Raw genomic sequence first — 20,948 nt, 5'->3', positions numbered from 1 at the left:
TTATCAATTTGATACATTCTAAAATATATATTTAGTTTATTTTTATGTCTTATCCAAAAAAAAAAAAATTAGTCATGTGCAAACTCAGTTTGATTACTTTTAGCTTGATAATAAAAATAATTTTTTAAATTATTAATTATTAATGTTAAATAAATTATTATTGGGTATAAAAATGTTAATTTAAATTAATTATTAAATTTTATTTTAATTTAAAATAAATGGCAATCAAAAAGGATGAATTTTAAATAAAAATTGATTATTCTCTAAACCAAGAATATAAGTTAAAAAAAATCGCGTCATTTATTAAAATATATAAATAATTTTCGATACTAAAATTTAAATATTTACATAAAATAAAAATTTCATCTAAAAGTAACGAGTATGCACGCAAGAACGTCTTAAAAATAAATGTTAAATAAAAAGTAATAAATATTTTAATGTTTCAACAATTAACGATGAGATAAAGGTCTGAATTTTATTGCAAGTGATAAAATAAAAAATAACTTTGTGAAAAATCACTGAAAATTTTCGTCAAGCGCTGCAATGTTCGAAGACTCGAGAATAAAGTTTACGAGATTTTCATTGGCGAGGCTCCAACTCGACGGGGTAAAAGCATCGATGCGTTAAGAGCAGTGTAAGAATTCATTTATTATTTTTTATTTTAAAATCGTTTTAAGATTTTTTTCGCTCGTTTTGTATGTACGTTTATACCGTACATCCTTAGATTTGTTGATGTTGATGCTCGGTGTGTTAACCAGAAGATACGAGCTTCCGTAGCGTTAAATCGTAACTCTATTGGTTGAGTCGATGCTTGCTTATATTCCATCCGTCATTAAATTTACACGGGTTTCTGTATGGGTTGTTATATCGTATGGAAACTAGTGTTGCTTACTTGTAAACCCCCTAGCTGTACTAAACGGTCATACTCGAAGCGTATAGTACAGCAATATACTACACAGAAGGATAATTTATTTACAACCCCTTTTTGTAGTTTTATTACTTTGTTATAATGTACGAGGGAAAAAATTATATTTTTTTTTAAATAAAAAAAATTTTTTCTCTTAAATTGCAAAAAATTACGCTAAAATATATTTTTGAAAACTGTAAGAAGTTTTGAGCGAAAAAAAAATTTTTTAATGAAATTTTTAGGGTGTAGGATACTCTATTTCTCCTCCTCCCTTAATTATATAAATATTTATGTAAAAGCTTTGGCTGTATATAATTTTACCAATTGCAATTATTAATTTTGAATGTAAAATTTAGTTGAAATATTTTATAATGTAAAAGTGACATTAATAAAAATTTTAAATAATTAAATTGAATGTAAAGATAAAATAAACACCTGATTAATTATTGAATTATTGAAAATAATTTAATAAATTGTCATCAATATTAAATTATTAGATACTACGAAGATCCGGTAATAACCTTGGCGCCACGGACCGCGGAGATAGAAGCTATCACAATAATCAGCAGTTATTCATGGAACACTATTTTAACGATCAGTCTATATAACAGCCTTCCGGGAATAATGAATAATGTTTCACTTTAATTACTATCCATGTACATCACTCGTATTTGTCACTGTATTTATATCTTTGTCGGCAAAAATAATATAATATTTTATTTTATTACCAGAAAAATTAATATAAATTAACAAGATTAAAGGACCGACTATAAATAGTTCAAATTTATTGATTCAGTGGTATCGAGCCGGCTTCTTAGCCTCTAACTAAATATATAATATTATATAAAAAAGTTTCATCATTACTTTAAAAATATAAATTGGAATTATTTTCATTTAACCAAAGTTTTACATGAAAAAAATTATTATTTTCCCCATCTGGGCTCACATATTTGAGCGAACATGGATCTCACGCAAAAGTGATTGCAACACTCACCATCGTCTCTGCACTGTAACAATATTTATATGTTTTTCATTAAAAAAGTTTTATTGAATGGCAGTTTTTGATCAATTAAAATAAAATTTTTGTTACCAATTCTCCGTTTCCTTTGCATCCCAAAGACGGATTAATCATGATAGCGAGCAATGCAAAGAAAAAAAAGTTGATTAAGAGCTTCGACATGTTAACTTAACCGTCAATTATAGGCTGTAACTAAATTTGGACAGTATTAGCATAAACCAAAAATCAAAATTATTAAAAAAAAAAAAATTTTTGTTCAAAATCAAAATTATTTTTATAAAAATTTTTGATTAATAAACGGAAAAAAGTAAACTGTAATATTCACTCGGATTCCGGTTAATTTTTATAGCTTCAAACAGTAAAGTGGACATCGGGGTGGCAAAAATATAAGTAATACAGAACTTAATGTATAAAGTATAAAAGCCACAATTTGTAATTTAATATCCAAAATAAGTGATTAGTCCCGCATGAAAATACTATATATCGTTAAAAATATATTATACAATATATTGCATATAAGTGATGAATATATGGCGGCAAAATTGTCTATATTGAAAAGTATAACTTTATTCTATATATGGAACCATGTATTTTAAATAATATATTCATTAATATATGGTGATCCATATATTGTTTAGTATATATCATCCGCTATATTACCAAATACATAAAAACCATATATAATATATCATGTACAATATATGAAGAATATATGTGACACCATATATTTATCGATACATTACTTTAAGTATAAGGTATCATTATATAAAAAGTTATACCGATACACGTATGGATCGTACATACATGAAGCAAATATATTGATGAATATATGGTTTATACATGAAAATGATATATTTATTTACAATATATTTTTTTATATCATTGTGGCAAAATTATAGATATGATTTTATATATCGTTCCATATATCACATTATAATATCAATATATTTAATCATATATTTTGAAACATATAAACCTTTTCCAAACGGGGTAGCTGTCACACACGGAAAAAATAGTATTGCTACTGGAGCCATCTACTAGAGAGCTACTCGTAGAGCGCTGCGACAGCAAAACGTTTTCCTACAGTAGCAATACTGTATGACTTTGGTAGGAATACTTTAGTTAGCTAGAATCGCTACATTTTTTAACGGCGCCGTCTAACATAACCACATACACACGTACTAATATCTATTAACTGAATAACAATATTTATAAATAATGATTTCAGTACATAATAATATTTATAAATAATAATTTCAAGAATTATATTTATTAATTGATGAATTTGAAATTATTTATTTAATTTTGATTGAATAAAAAAATTAAATTAAATGACATAAAAAATTTTGATAATTATCATAATAAATTATAATTTAAACAAAAACATGGTTCCAAATTATTTATCACTAATAAATATAATTGAAAATTAATTTAGCAGATATTTAATAATTTTTAGAATTTTTTTAAAAATAAATTATGGTAAAAAAAATGAAAAAAAAATTTGACATGTAGAAATTTTAAAAAATCATAAATGCAATTTTTTAAAAATAATTTTTCAGAAAAAATTTATTTTTGCTAACTAATGTATTCCAGTCAGAGCGATCTACTGGATGGCTCTAGTAAGAATCTAACAGTTAGTCAAGTGAGGATAGCTACAGTAGCATTACAGTATGGCTCTGAGAGTGATATTTTTTTTCCGTGTATAGTAAATAACGACTCTTTCATCTTAAAAAATTACAGTTTCAAACAGTAAAAATTGCCATTTCAATATATAGTCCATACTATGAGGAGAAGGGGAACTCAGATGAATGAGAAGGGGGTCTCACTCTGGGAGAATTTAACATTTCAAACAGTAAAAATTATACTTTTAAAATATACATTTTAACAGCAAGCAAGTCAATAATTACAGTTTAATTTTTAGCGTTGCGTTTAAAATTTACCATTTTACTTTATAAATATTGACGTTGCTTGTATTAGAAATTTATTAACTTTATTTTATACTTTTTACATATCATAAGATCATTTTTTAGATACGAAATGATAAATATCAAAGTCTGAATTCTTAATTATTATACTTTAATATTTTTGAAATTCACATAACGAATATTACTGTTTGAAATAATATTTTCTTCCATGTAAAGAGTAAATTGTAACGTTTAAATGGTAAATATTATATAGTGAATAGTAAAATCACGATTTTACTGTTTGAAATGGTAATTTTTAGCAGTTGATCATTACTTATTATAATAACTGTTATTTATTATTGTTTACTTTTTTCCGTGTATAGTTACAATTAAAAAAAATATTTATTAAGTATATATTAAACTTACAATTTCTTCGAGACAGTAGTAGACACTTCTTATAATTTAATGACTTAAATTCTCTGAATTGTCAGTATTTATACTAAAATGATCTGCACTATAAAACATCAATGCTACAATCCAACATTTCATGTTAACGATTAAAAATTATTGCATCTTTCCTTATTTACATACTAATAATTAAACATCGAATCAAAGGTTAAAGATGCAAAATAAAGAAAATCAAGTTGGATAAATGAAATGCATATAATATATCACAGCATATAATAAATAAATACGTTAATTGAACAAGCGAAGGTTTTGATTCGACATTATAAATTGTTAACTTTTATCCCACTGACAGAGAAATTCTTAATTAAAGTGACATCTTTGCATGTAAAGAGAGCGACTATACATAAAGATTAAAAGTTTATTTCCCGAATAAAGACAAAAGTAGTTTTTAGTCCAACCAAAGTCTGAATAATCAAGAGATCGCATTATGTTTGCGACGTACGCTTGAACGAGTTTTGTCAAATGCTATTATATATATTATATACATATGTATAGATATATTTTCTCATTTCGGTAGGTATACAGAAGAGAGAAAGATAAAGTTTGATAAAGTTTTCGTGTGCAATGAAAGGAAAACAAGGATTTTGTTCTGTGCATATAACGCAGAATATTCACGAACCTAGACAACACGATTTTAAGATAAAAAGACAAAAGTTATACACCGATGGTTCGTAACTATCCAACTACTATCGTATTTAAACTTTTATTAACATGGAAACTTTCAAAAGCACAAGCTCCAAAAATAGAGTGTTATTTTATTGTTTAGAATTTTACTAATCTAAACTAATCATCATAAGTTTGATAATATCTATTAAAAAAATTAACTTTAATCGTGGAAAAACATAAAAAGTTTGGAAAATCCAAAAGTGCACGCCTCATTTTCCACAATAAAACTGGTTAAAATAAAATACAAAAATAATTCTAAGGTGAGGAAAAAAAATACTACACGAAGAGAAATTTATAGGAACCTTTCCAAAAATTATGGGAATGGTTCCTATAATAAAATGATCATTATAGGTATCAATCCTATGCTCATTATGGGAACTATACCCATATTTTATTCGAAACATTCCTATACAATAATGGAATAGCTTCAATATATTATGGGAATAGTTCCTATAACATTATAGGAATGATTCCTAAGATATTATGGAAATGACGCACATAATAATAGAAAAATGTTTATGTTCATAATAATGGAGCAATCACATCAAAAATATACAGTAATTATTATATGTATTTTTGCTAATAAATTTTTTTTTGTAAATAAAAATTGATCTTTCACTAGAGTGAAAAATTTCTTTTTCATAATTTTTATTCACGTGTTGACTTAATCTTAAATTGTTTATTCCAACTCAGTTATTATTGTGTTAGATAATATTGAAAAATATTGTAGCGATTCTAAAGTTTCTCTAATAAAAGGTATATTTTCTCACTATACAATTAGAGGAGCAAGGTAGATATGGAAATTCATTGTTTGTTTTTACAATTTCATTTTTATTTTTAAAACAAATTATTTATTTACAATACATGTGTTGAATATTTATTAAATCCACCTTTTGGGTACGTAACTTTTATTATTTATATGAACCATATTACTTATTTTACATATTTCAAATAATGTTATTGGGAAGCAAGTAAAATTATCGAAATTACTAATAATTTCAAATGCTTCAATGTGGTCATCGAAGTCACAAATAACTTGAGTTGTAATGATAAATATCTCAATATTATTAGGCATCATCACTATAATATTATGAGAATGGTTCCCATAATATTATAGGAATGGTTCCTATTATATTATAGTAATGGTTCCTATAATATTATAGTAATGGTTCCTATAATATTATAGGAATGGTTCCTATAATATTATAGAAACTATTCCTATATATTATGGGAACCATTCCTACATATTATGGGAATCATGCTGATATTACAGTTATAATTGTAGGTATCGTTCCTATAATTATAGGAACCATTCCCATAATTATAGTAACATTTCCCAAAAATGATGGTTACAATTCTCATAATTTAAGTAATCGCTCCTAAAATGGTATAGGAAAACATTTCATTAAAATTATAGGAATGATTTCCATATTTTTCTCTCCGTGTAAAATAATAGTATATTATACACCTAGAGAAGTAAAGTAAGAAATGTCTCAGATCGTATGTAATTGTTGGCCGAGGCGAAACCGAGGTCAACAAACATGTGATCTGAGGCTTTCTTATTTACTTCCCGTGGAGTGTATACTATTTTTTTGCTCGACGAAGGCAGAAAGGGGCAACTTCGTTTAGCGCAGCGGGCCGAAAGTTGACGCTTTTTGCCCGTCGAGCAAAAAAATGTATTTAAATAGATTTACAAATACACAGTCGTATCTTAGTTTTTTATAAATAATAATTAAACAACAGTGAATTGAAAGCTCATATTAATTGATCAAGTCCGCAGTGAGTCACTTTAGATGATAAAAAAAAAATTATTCCGGTACGATAATTTTTTTGACTAATTTCCCTGCCACCTACACGGATCCAAAAACATAGACACATGGATGTCTAAGAAAGATTATTTTTAATATTATTATTTACTATGTTAAACAAAATAATTGTTATTGAAATATATTTTATGTGCTTGACAGATTATTTGACTTGATATAAATGCACTCATATTATCCTGTAAGTGGGATATAAATAAAAAAAATTCAATTTCAATTTCGAGAAAGCTGTTTTTTTTTGACATGTCGGGAGTACACTATCTCAATGCTTCGCTTATGAGGCATGCAATTACAAAAATTTCTGTTGAATCAAAAATGACTCATAAGAAACGAACCAACACGTAGTGCCATCTGTAAGCACCCAGTAGTATCACAATATATTTATTATTCGACCTAGTAGCACTGCGAGCTTTTAACCGGCAAATAAAGTGTACTATTATCATCTTTGTGATATTGAAAACTCCCAACAAAAGTGTAAAAAGTGACACCAATGCTTTGAATACTAAGCTAACCTTACTTATTGTTACTTGTGTATTAATAAACTTTTTGTTTTATGTATTTGTCTTTACATCAAGCAACTCCTGGATTTAAATAATAAAATATTCTACTAGAAGAGCAATAACTTTCTTTATACTATGCTCCTGTCACTTGTAGATAAAAACATTTGAATTTTTGATAAGACCCACAGGTTGTAACTTTGTGATTACGCGACATTCAATATATATTCTAGTAATTAAGGCATGTCTTGCTCTACATTCTGCTGGGTATAGACACTTATTATCGTAGCTATCATACTGAAATCCACGTCAGATCTAGAACTACTGCTATTACGCAAACGCCGTGGCTTACACGTGCAGAAGCAACTTAAGGAAACGATTATTTTTTGTACATAATCTTTTAAAATTTTAACAGCAGATATATTAGAACCGATTAAAATGTGCATATAAATACATATTTTTCCACATCAGAGGTCAATAAATATTATTAATAATTTTATCGGCAAAATTTTTTGTACATGCACAGAAAAAAAAATTTTCTTGAATCAAGTAAATAATTTTTAAGAACTTCATCTTCTTGATTTCTTAAACTAAAAAATTTTTCATCTTGATTTAAGACAATGAAACTCTTCAAAATTATTTTCTTGATTCAAGAATTTTTTTTTTAATTGAAATTAATTTTTTTTTTCAGTGTGCTACTACAAATATAGATTCTTCTTCTAATCTTTACCAACTAGCAGTACACGGTTTTTTTTTTTCATGCGTTCAAAAACTTGACAAAGCTAATAGCCGTTGTTGAATCGGTAAAAAAATCGTTCAAGTAAAAGAACAACAGTTAAAACTTGCACAGAAAGAATTGACTACAATGATAGGATAGATATCAGCGCCACTTATACTGAAAGTAGCAAAGTAAAAGAAACTAATCGTGTAAGTTTAAAAGACGCTTTACTTATTTTCTTACTTGCATCCCATCCTGTAGTACAAACTGCAGTTATTTTGCTTCTGTAGCTGGTATATGCGTATGGTAGCCTTTACTCCGGACTGATCCCTTATCGCAATCTTGTTTTTTGTTGATTCGAGTGACTGTCGGTTATCTTAACTCGTACAGGTGGAAAAGGACGTCTACGTCTCGCCTTGCTCAGCAATGCCGGTCTTTAGTTTTCTTTGATACGTATATGTACTGCAATTTTTATTCCTTATAAGCTAACAAGCCTTACCGAGGTGCTAAGCAACACCTTGCTCGTATCGGTTCATCCTCCATCTTGGTCATTACCGATTCGTTTTTTTGTCTGATTGTTTTTGGTTTATTTACCATTAATTGAGCTAACTTTATGTATTATAGTAAATGCGTTATGATGCGTGCAATTCTAAAATGTAAATTATCAAATATCATTCAATGAATTTTCCAATTTAGCCAGTGATAGTACATCCCCCCTTTATGGGGATAAAAAATTAATTTATAGTAATTTTTTTAATTTTTACAAAAAAATTTACATCAATTAAAATGTTTTATCGAACAGGAATTTGGTTTAAAAGTTGATTAAACTAAATTCATGTTAATTAAGCTCCTTAAAAGAGTCAAATAAATGATTTCTATTTTATAAGTTAATACCTAAAAAAATAACTTTCTTCCAACGAGACGACTTAGCGATCATGCGCCATCTATTGGAAACTTTCAAAACTAAATTTAGTCAAAAATTATTTATGGGCATATATTACTATATAAAAAAAATTTTTCATGCGTTAAAAATTAAATACAGTCCATATATATTTTTGAGACAATATTTAAAACAATCTAATCTACATAAATATTGGTAATTATATTTTCCGGGGTGTTAGCGATAGCACTTGATCTTAACAAAATAAAATATCAACAGAGATCAAGGCACGAGTCATATCATAATTTTTTAACTTCCTGGTACGCTGATTATAAATGTACGTGCGCCATGACCTGACGAAATAAATAAAAATCCTGACCTATGTTATGATTAAATGATATAACATCTGTTATCACTGATGAACTATTTACATTTTATTCAATTAACATATTAATCGTCGCAATATAAACATATCAATACGCTGTAGATATGTGATTGACGTATTATCATTTTTTATAGTTTCAGTAACTGATTATCGATATCTGTGCTTACGTATACGCATTTAAAACTGCGCAAATTATTAGCTTAATTTTTAAACTGATAGTTTTTTTTATATTTATTTAATTCAAATTTTAAAAGATAAATTTTTGTTAAACATTTTAAAATTTTAGCTGGTTTATTTGACCCCAGATTCCCATCATTTTTATTTTATAAATTTATTCCCTTGATAGAATTCTTCCCTGTGATTACAGTTAAATTTAATAGAAGGACGTGTGAAAAATATAAAGTGACAAAAGTAAATTAAATAGTAAAAAACGTCCCAGGTGACTCAGCGGAACAAAAAGCGAAAGAGATATGAATGCAAGAATAAAAATAGCGAGCTAAACTCAAAGCTACTAAATTTACAATAAAAGGTTATTGTGTATAGGTGTAATGATCCCTCGGGTAGAAGAAACTCTTGTTGATGAGCTCCCTCAAGTCACACTCACGAGAAAATTAGTTCCACAAGAGTGTGGAAAACTAAAGTATTATTCCCAGAAATTGCGTCACAATAAATGAAAAATTCTCAATAACGAATGAATTAATTTTTTTTATTTGCAATACACAGTTTTTAATTTTTTATTAAAAATTTTAACTTTAAATCAAAAATGATCTATTATATTAAATTATCGCTTTTTTTATACAAAAAAGGACAATGAATGATTGATCTTAAAGCTCTAAACAACGTTGAAATGATTAACTGCAGGAAAAACGTATCTTTATTCATTTTCGCTGTGCATCTTACGAATTTATGAAGCGTGAAAATTAACCTAAAAACCTCTCAAGATTCGGTGATACTGCATAGAATATAACGTACTCGAAGAAGCTTCACTTGATAATAAAATATACAGCGATGTTACGGAAGTACAATGAACGGAAAAAGTTAATATTAGCTATTAGATACGTCCAATGTCTAACGCCTAGTACCCTCGGTAAAGTATCGTAACGAATTTTCTTCAGGAGCATGCAGCGCGGTGGCTATAAATTAACAGTAAGGCATAATAGGAATAGGAACTGGCAACTGGTATCAGAGTTTTCTTTGACCAGTGCAAGGCACACATAAAACTAGGTCCATTCATCCCCATTTGCGGGCAACACAATGCGAGATACCCGGACATGGACATGGACACGGGCATGGGCACAGACGGACAATTGTGCATTATGGTTAATAACAAAAGTCACTTGTGTGTGTAACTTTTATTCCCGGTCTCCAGTGGCCAGGCTCCGGTGATACATTGCTGGCTTTATTTGTACACCGGTTGCGTTTTCGTTATTTTTTATCATATTGTTACGTGTATTTTCCTGCATACGTGGCCGTAATGTGGATAAAATTCTGTCAATGTATACTGCTATTGTCACTGTGTATATCTTGTGGATACAGATAGCACTGATGTGTGCTTGTAGAAGTAGTTACACCAGAGGAGAACAAAAACTAACGCTCGCGCAGCAGGAATCCAATCTTGGCCACCGCTGCACACTAAGGTGTAAATCGTTTATCGATAGATAACAATCATTTGACACTACTACTAAAGAAACTGATTTATTACTTCCCGATGAGTTTTGGATACTTACATTTTCGAGGGTTATCATTATCATTATCGGTTCATCACTACTTACTAATCAGATTGGTTTTATCATCATTTTTCTTCTGGATCCTTCATTTCATATCATGGGAATAAGTTAATTTCTGGATGTTTTTATTTCAAGATTATTAGTATTATTATTATTTAAGGTGTTTAATATATATAACTCGAAGATCGGTGTTAAGTTATTATTATTCTTCTAAGGCGATAAATCCCGATCCGAAATTCTTGAAGAATCACAAATTTTTTATTATTACTTCTTCACTATAACATTTTATCGGTATGAGGTCTCATACCATCAGAGAAAATTCAGGTGAAAATTAACAATTAAAATTCGTTTCGACAATTATTGTTTAGAGAAAGATGTAATTTTTTTACTCTGTGTAACTTCTTTCAGTAACCGAAAAAATAATCCAGACAGCCCAGACCAGGACTCGAACCTGGATCTTTTTGGTTACGCGCCAAATGCTCTACCAGTGAAGCTATCCGAGACACTGCCCGTAACTACCATTCAGTTACCTATTAAGTTCCACTGGTCTGGGCTGTCCGAATTATTTTTCGGTTACTGAAAAAAGTTACACTGAGTGAAAAAATTACATCTTTCTCTAAGCAATAATTGTCGAAACGAATTTTTATTGTTAATTTTCACCTAAATTTTCTCTGACGGTATGAGACCTCATACCGATAAAATGTTATAGTGAAGAAGTAATAATAAAAAATTTGTGATTCTTCAAGAATTTCGGATCGGGATTTATCACCTTAAAATAATAATAATAAGTTAGAGTAATAATAATAATAATAATAATAATAATAATTATTATTATTTTTGTTTTTTTTTTAATAAAAAAAATTTTAATACCTATCATGGTAAAGATAATAGTAATTATTTTCAAGAACATTTAAAATTTTTTTATTCTATCCGATGAGATTTATGTTTAATCTCAAACCGATTTCTATGATGGATTAATATCTTACGATTTATAAATAGAGTTGTGTCTGCGTTTTAACATTCAATACTACTAATCATAATCTTAAGTCATGATTCTTAGATTTTTTATTTATTAAATTATAAATAAATATTAATTTTGTGATGTTACTCCGCTTGATTTAACAATAAATTATTATCGTTTATAAGTAAAAGATAAATAAATAACTAAAAATTGAGTTATTAAGTAAAATAACAAGTACTGACAAATAATTACCTAAAAATTATGTAAATAATGTCATTTCATATAAACCGCGATGATAAACAACATCGTAAATGAGATAAAATGAGTAATGTACGACAATGTTATTGATATTGTTGTTAATTTAAATTATTGTTATTGAAATAAGCACAAGCCAAAATAAGTGACACTAATATAACATAATTCGTAGCTTACAGTCAACATCATAATCACTTCCGCACCGGTATGACATCCCGAAAGTCTCCTCCGAAAAATTATCATGCTAGAAAATTAATTGTTGCTGTGCCAAATTTATTTTTAACTTATCGGGCGAGTTTATTTTAAATATTTATCTTTTAACATTCGGCTATCTAATGATTCATTTTTTTAACCTTGAAAGTTTTTTTAAGATCAAACCAATCACTAGTAGTTTTATTTTTTAATTATCATTAATCAAAAAGTCTATAATTGAAAAAATTTGAGAGTGTTTATAAATACTACGATTTATTTTCGAATTCTCTACAATCTTAGAAATTAAAAACCTACCTACAAAAGGTGAACAACGAACAAACAATCTTAAATAAATCAAACGTTTAGCTATAGTAAAAGCTCCTATTATATATTTATGAAACAATTATTCAGTAAATAAAATCAAAGAAGGTCATGTAAAGATTACAAGAAGAACGATTCCCACGCTCTCACGTGTAAACGCTTGCTTATACGTTAACCAATATATCCGCAATCCGGAAGGCACGACGTGTAGCTGAATAATGTCGTCTCATCTATCATCTACGAGTATCGTGCCAAGAGAGCACTCGAGGTAAGTAGGTTTCCACGTGCCGCTGCCGGAAAGTGAAACCAAAGTGTAACACACCCACCCACACAATACAGTCCCGTCTCACAAATTTGATAAAGTGATACAACTCCTCCTTACATGCTCGAGAGTACATATTAACAGAATATATACAGAAGGGTTACTGCTAATAAGTCTTTTCTACTCTTTACTATTTAGTCTCTTGTCTACATTTTAGATTTTTAATTTTTAACTTTTGTGAAAAATTGTTTTTATGTCCATATATAATTTTTAATATATCCTGATATGTTCATATATTGACATATTTAGCTTGATATGATTTTTTATGCCCATATCAGACCTGACACGGTCATATATGTCCGTATGTAATTTTTCGACTGAAAGTAGTGTTGAAAATTTCCGACAGGTGGCGAATGATCGCTGAATCATCTCCCTTCTAGAGAGTTAAAATCTTAGGTATTCATTTTTAAAATAAAATTTTTATTTTTTAGTGTGACTGTGTACTCTATAGGAGCTTCTCATACGTATATTATATGCAGATTATACATTTTATTCTATTGTGCTGAGAGTCTCACACTACCACGTCCAAGTTTAAGGTCACTAACTCGCAAGTTGTAGCAATTATTCGGCTGAAACCTCGCCAATATTGCAACAATTTTCGAGTGAGTTTGCGTCTACACAGAGAGACAAAATCGAGGAAATTAAAAAAGTAAATTTACTCGAGGTCACCCGGAAATTACAAATCGATACTGATACATAAAAGGCAGCTCATAAAAACACCGAGTTTGATTTTTTATTTTATGCCTTAAGCGCGAAGGTTATACTCCACTCTCGTCTGAGAATCTAAAGCCGATTTCGTCATTTTTAAAGGAAAAATAAATTATTTAATGACAAATAATAAAATTTTATTGAAGTATAAAAATTATTTGTGCAGATACAGATCACATTTAAGATAAATTCTCCGGAGATACATATTTGGATGAACTTTTTGAATTATTTCTTTATAGTTGTATTTTTTTTTTTTTTTTTTTTTTTTTATAAAATGTCTACAATAAACAGCTGTGTCCAAACTGAGTCATACGTTTGCGCTGTACTGACAATGAGTGTGTGTACTTCGGTAGCCTTGGGTTTAGTTGGACACCAACAGATTAACTGAGGACTTATTGCGACATTATTAGACCGCGGTTTAAACTAACCATATGTAAAATCTTAATTGTTATTAATGTGAGGGCATTAATAACTGTATTAAAGAGTAACAATTATAATTTATTATGATAATGATTATGATTATAATTATAATTATAATTATAATAGCGAGGAGCAATAAAAGTCCGGTAGTAAATAGTATAATAACGTAATGCAGAAGTAATTATAAAATAAAGTAATTTATTGTAAGCGGATAATTTTGCAAAGTCACGTGATCTTTCCAAGAGCAGTCTAACTGCAATTTCGCCTCAAACTTTGATCTTTGGTTCAATACCCCGGGCCACCGAGTTAATGTAAGCTCTGAGCTGCAAGTTTACTCTGCAGATGAGATAATTAGAGTCACGGGTTAACTTAGTCGGAGTTTGCAATTTATGCCTGATAAGAAGACATGAGCTTTGAAATTTTGTCATTAAACTTAACTTGGCTATTATTTTAATTGCTACTCAATTTTATTTATTTTTTGTTTCAGATTTTTGCTGTTGATATTCTATGTTGGTGTCCAAAAATTTATGAGTTCAGTTTTTATTTTACAGATTTCATTTTTAATAATTTATTAAAACTAAAAATTTTTAATTTAATCGCTCTGATAATTGTTATTTTGTTTTATCAATGGAATAAAATACTCGAGATTTTTTTTTATTAAAATAAGTAATAAAAAAAAATAACAGAAAAAAAAATGGAATTTCCGTGGACCCGACCGTGACCTTCTTCACACAACTACTCTTTATGAAATTTAGTCACGTTTTAACTGACTATAAAAAAAATAATCCCAGAATCCTTCCAATTTATTTCGTCGAAAATCTCATTTAGAAAACACTAAAGATAATCATCATTATCATTACTAAGCAAATACAAACGCTATGTGGTGAAGGATTTCGATCCATATGTCCTTTGAATAATTATTATTTTTTTACCACTTACAAAGACACCACAGAGTTGATTTGAAAAATAAAAAATTGTAACGGGTTTGTGAATAGTTTTTTTTACGGTCAAACATTTGAACCATAGAATTTATAAGAATTATAACTATGCAATGTATTAATAAAATAAATATTATTTTAAATGTTTATATAAATATAATTAATAATTAAGAAAAGACATCGCGAGTTTATTTTGACAACATAACGAATTTTTTTTTCTTAATGGATCCCCGTGTCATTCTCAGAAAAATTAAAAGTTAATTTACGTAAGACGTGACCTTGTTAATTTTTTTTTTTATTCTATAAACCAGTTTTATTTTCGTACCGTATTTCTAGCGTAAAAAATTTTGAATGAACTGACAATTTTTATCTTTTTATTAAATATTATTTTTGTTAATTTAAAAAAATTTTAATTAAATTTTACCTTTGACTAAATCGATATAAAAAATTTATTTTATATTCATGATGTATTTTTTCTAAAAATTTTTTATTCTCTTAGATTGAATAATAAAAATTATTTTATACGGGAAAATTGTTAATATTTGTAATTGAGTTATTGAGTGATAATAACCGATAATTGGGAATAAATGAATCAATATCAATATCAATAATAAATAATGTCGGGATAAAATAAGAAATATAAATGCAAAGTAAAGAGCTAAGACAGCACGAGCCATGTGACAAGATTCGCACGTGCAGGTGCACTCATTTATTACCAATCGTTTCCATGCTATGCGACAAGAAACGACGAGAATCGCCACCAGTAATCGCTCCTTTAATCATTTTTTTAGTTTTTTTATTCTTGTATTTCTTGCTTGGATAAACCTGTCGTCGAGCTTTCATTACGTGAGTTGAATCAGTTATTGCCAATTTTAATATTCATTTATCATTTTAATTATCTTCTTCCTGTCTGTGTGCTGATATAATTATAAAAAATAAAAAATAAAAAATAAAAAATAAATAATAATAATAATAAAAAAGGCCATTCGACAGCCGAAATGGAAGTAGATTTTATTTCGTTAGTTATTAATTAAAATTACAAATATCTACCCCAGAATACATTACACGAAAATCTATATCATATTTATACTATAATACAGCCAACAATTCTAACAAAACGGCTGCAACAGTAAAAACTGTTTCTTTTAAATGACTTAAAATGAGTAATATTAAAGCTATTTTCACTTCAAGTAAAGAAAATTGATGCTTAATGAAAGAGCTTTACGATGCATTTCACCGAATTTCGATATCTTGTATAGTTCAGTAATTATATCAAGTTGAAGTATGAAAAACATCAATTTTTACGATTTTCAAAATTTCAAAATCCTGTCACTTCCAAATTACTCGCCCGATTAAGCTCATCTTCGAACTTAACCTTGGTACTTATCAATAGATAAAGCATGTTGAGTTTGAAAAGAATCGGATATCAATTAAGAACGCTATCGTGCTGACAAGCCACGTTATATCGTGTAAATATATATATATAAATTCTTGAACGAACTACATTTTCTGACTTAGCTCGACAAACTGAGTTAGAAAATGACTAAATTTTTCAAAAGTTGCGCCATGAGGACGGCTACAATAGTTAGATTTTCATGAAATATACTAATAATAATAATAATAATAATAATAATAATAATAATAAACATTTAAGTAAACAATAAATAGTATAGGTATTATTGCACAGAGCAATATTGAGAAAATCGTCCGGGGCCTATTTACGATCGGGGTAATTTACGGTCTACGTGACCTGACAGGTGGGATAAACTTACGGCTAAAACGTGTTTGGTGGTTACATTGGGGTTTTCTGGAATTACTGTATACTTTTTTTATCTAAGTGTTATTTGTGCCATTTTTTACTCATTTACTTTTAAATTAAAATATTAAATTACTTTTAAATTTTTTCAACTTTAACAATTTACCTCCCTCATAAAAAATTACTAATTAAATTTCCAAAATTTTTTTTTTTATTAATATTAATTATCAATATTAAAAAAAATCTAAAGAATAATATATGTATCATAAGAAAAGTAAATGACGAAATTAAAAATAAAAAAAAGAAACAAAATAGATAGGGAAAGACAACGTTGATTATAGAGTGATTCACAGGGTAAGATAATAACTTACGGTAATTGCGCTTCGCACTTTGTACTGGTGAACATAAGACGCACGTGTGCATTACACTATTCAAACACTCTTACGCGAATCTTGAGCATACGGGAGTTGAGATCTTCCGTAAAAATATGAACACTCCATATGTTTTCTTAACTATCTCTTATCCCTCCTCCACTTGTTGTTAACTTTAAAATAAATAAAGTACAACTCGGCGTACTCTAATACGCACATCGTTGAGTAAAATCATCCCACATCTATTACGCAGCAGTCATACAGTTATTAGATACATAAAAAATAAAATAAATAAATAATAAATAAATATAAGGAACTTTTCTTTGTTCGATAAGTTCTACTCACAAAGCTGATAAATATAAATGACAAAAAGTATAAATAAGGTCGCGTTACATCTTTACATATGATAGTGTGTACGTAAATATATATATATATATATATATATATATATATATATATATAAAGCTCAAGTGTTTGTATTACTCATTACTTCTTATGCATTGTATTTTACACTGAATCATAAATCGACCTACTTAAACTTAAACTCATGCAAATTTTTTAAAAAATTTATTTAAAAATAAAAAATGACAAAAACAAATCTTGAGTTGAGCAGATGAATAGCGAATGCGCATTACGCCTCTCCATATTAAAGATTAATTTCAAACATCACACGAAATTTTAATCTTAATTATGGTTGAATTTTTATTAAATGAAAAAAGAAAAAAAATACCGACTTATTAATTCTAAGGATGCAAATTCAAGTGACTGAATAATATATAAAAATAATATAATATATTTAGCATTATCGAACTATCAAGTCACGCACGATCTAAAAGCGTGTATAGCCTGAAATGGGTTTCGTGACATCTTCTGGATTTAGCATACTATAAATTGGTGGTTTAACTATACTAATTAAATAAAATACATTTAAATATCGACTACTGTTCATGTAGTTTGGCATTATCTTCTATCTGCTAGCCATCTGTCATTTATCATTCGTTATTTATCGCTGACAATTGCAATTGATAGGTAAAGACAAGAATAGTTATATAGTTACGTTATTACTATTGATTTTTTTATTGCGGGTAAAGTAGTAGAGTAAATCGACGTGGTGAAATTTATATAGATCTCTATATCGATGGGAGTCAACGTGCGTATAGTGACTGTATAGTGACGTGCGTATAGTGACTGTAGCGATACTGTTTCCTGAAGCGTAAAAAACTTTTTTTTCAGTGAATAAGTGTCAATTACATAATGTTGTATGTAAATTACCGTTTTTGAATAATTAACTGAAGATGGAAGATATGGAATTTTCATTTATTTATTTATTCATTTATTAACTTCCCGCTAAGAAAATTGAAAATTTTCAAAAATCGGGAAGTTATTGGTTTTACCCCGTTTTCCGAAAATCGAGTACTCATCAGATCTTGACGTTTTGAGGTCCTAGGAAGCTTCCCTGAATGTTTTCGCGATGATGTCCGTATGTGTGTGTGTGTGTGTGTGTGTGTGTGTGTGTGTGTGTGTGTGTGTGTGTGTGTGTTTATGTGTGTGGTCGTATGTAAACCTCTCATAACTTTTAAACGGCTCGACCGATTTCATCGCGGTTGGCGCAATTCGAAAGGGCTTGACTAAACTTAGATTTTGAATACTATTTGGACCGATTCGAATCAGTAGATTTTGAGAAATCTCAAAAAAACTACAAAAAAAAAAATTTTTGAAATGTGTTTTTTTTTTTTAATTACTTTTAAATGGCTCTACCGATCAATTCCAAAATCTAATCAGCTCTTAAGATAAAAAAAACCACGTCGATCACAGCAAGCCCGGTCAAAAACGGTTGATTCGTTCGTAAGTTATCGTTGTCGAAAAAAAAACCGAAAAAAGTTTTTTTTCGGAATTATTTCGAAATTCCTGGCTCGATCGATTTAAACTTGAAGATTTTTCATGGGACTTCAAAAACTGCATCGAATGCAGCCAACCGCGTGAAAATCGGTTCATTCATTCAAAAGTTATTGCCGTTTGAAAATTCAAAAAATTGTGTTTTATTAAACTGCTATTAGAGTTTTGAGCTCAAAGAGCTCAAAATGACACAAAAATTATATTTTTGAGCTCGAAGAGCTCAAAAACGTAATCTGTAACTTTGAGCACTTAAGTACGAAATGAGCGGGAAGTTGCAGGGATGGCCTTTAGAGTCAACCGTTATTCCAATTTTTTTTTTTCGAATTTACCTTCTACTTGATCTATTTTTACTACTCATAAAAAAATTTTTATTATATTTTTTTAATTTTTTCTATAATTGTGTACGTTAACTAAAGTATATTAAAATAATTAAAATGAAAAGAAATGTCAAGTAAATTTCTTAAGTCAAAAAAAAATTTTTTTTTTCATTTTTCAAAGATTTTTATTGTTATCATATAAATATAATTAACATGGTTATTACAATATTATTATAATATTTATGATTTCTGACCGTTGGTCTCTACTCACATTCAATATATATAGTTTTTGTTTATGTTTTATATATTTTATGAAAAATAACATACAAGATATTTATTATTTTTATAAAAAAAGTTTATAAAAACCTAATAAGATTTATAAGTCAAAAAAATTATTTTTATTTTTTAGTTAAAATCTAAGACTCAACTCTCTTGTAGGGAGACGATTTAGTAATCATGCGCCACCTGTCGAAGATTTTTAATACTATTTTTGATCGAAAAAAAAAAAATATGAGCACAAGACACATAAACATGTAAAATTTTCTGATATGGCCTCGTCAAAAAAATTTTTCTCATTATTATTAATGTAATTATATGATTATATAGAGGTACATGATTGAATAAATTCAGATAGATTTAATAAAGTTTTAATTTAAAGAAAAAAGATCCAAAGTGTCTATAAATTTTTTAGTTGATTTTTTTCCCTGAGTAAAATAAGTAGATAAAAGCGTGGGGTAAGAAAATATAATATTAGAGCCCCGGTAGTGAAATGAGCATTATATAGATGCGTTGGGATACTAAGTAAGAAATAATGAAAGTGAATAACTTTTTTCTTAGCTTTTTTTTCTCGGCGAAACGAGTATGATGATAAGGGGATCTCTTGCATCATTCATAACAGTAATATAACATTGATTTTTTTTCGGCTAGACTAAATTAAGAATAAAAATGAGATATAATACTGACGCTCGCACTAACTCACTCTAGTGAGATGCTGATGAACTAGATAGCTGAATAACCACGCAAATAGACTGATGGGAGCTAGTTATTTTTCCATTTAGATTTAGATACTATTTTTTCTTTTTTTTTTTTTATATTCTGTAAGATTATTGTACCAGAGCAGTTGATTACTTCTGTGATTTATCAAATGCAAGGCGAAATCCTCCCTCATATTTCGACAATAATAGCCTGTCTGGAGTTCCATCTTCGTCAAGGAAATGCTGATACAATCTTCCGAATATCCAATTCGATCTTTTCTATGTACATCGTTTAATTTCTTACTTAATAGTCGAGAATTGATGTGACGTAAAAAAATTTTATTGGAAAAATCATTTTTTTCAATTGCTAAAAAGTTGAAAAAAATCTAAAGAATTTTTTTATTTTAAAATTTTAATGAAACATTTGACCTCTGGCTTTCAAGACGTATTATTATTGATAATACAACTCTGGACATATATTCGAAGTTAGTTACAATCCATATAATTTAATTAGCAGTATGGAC

The 20,948-nt window shown here is 28.2% G+C and overlaps 2 long non-coding RNA genes across 3 annotated transcripts in view; both read right to left on the bottom strand.

Moving 5' to 3' along the window:
* LOC123259584 overlaps positions 1-20,948 on the bottom strand; it is a 92,281-nt gene that overhangs the window by 25,274 nt on the left and 46,059 nt on the right. The window lies entirely within an intron of this gene.
* LOC123259582 lies at positions 1,800-17,254 on the bottom strand. Of its 2 annotated transcripts, none has more exons than XR_006508273.1 (4): positions 17,238-17,254; positions 4,256-4,338; positions 1,998-2,111; positions 1,800-1,914 (listed from the first exon to the last, which is right to left on the bottom strand). It is a non-coding gene; the product is annotated as an uncharacterized LOC123259582 (long non-coding RNA). The 2 variants fall into 2 exon arrangements; XR_006508272.1 differs by having other exon boundaries at positions 1,998-2,117; positions 17,238-17,252.

This window comes from Cotesia glomerata, linkage group LG2 (assembly GCF_020080835.1).
Source record: "Cotesia glomerata isolate CgM1 linkage group LG2, MPM_Cglom_v2.3, whole genome shotgun sequence".
Lineage (NCBI taxonomy): Eukaryota > Metazoa > Arthropoda > Insecta > Hymenoptera > Braconidae > Cotesia > Cotesia glomerata.
This window is presented reverse-complemented; position numbering and strand designations above follow the sequence as displayed.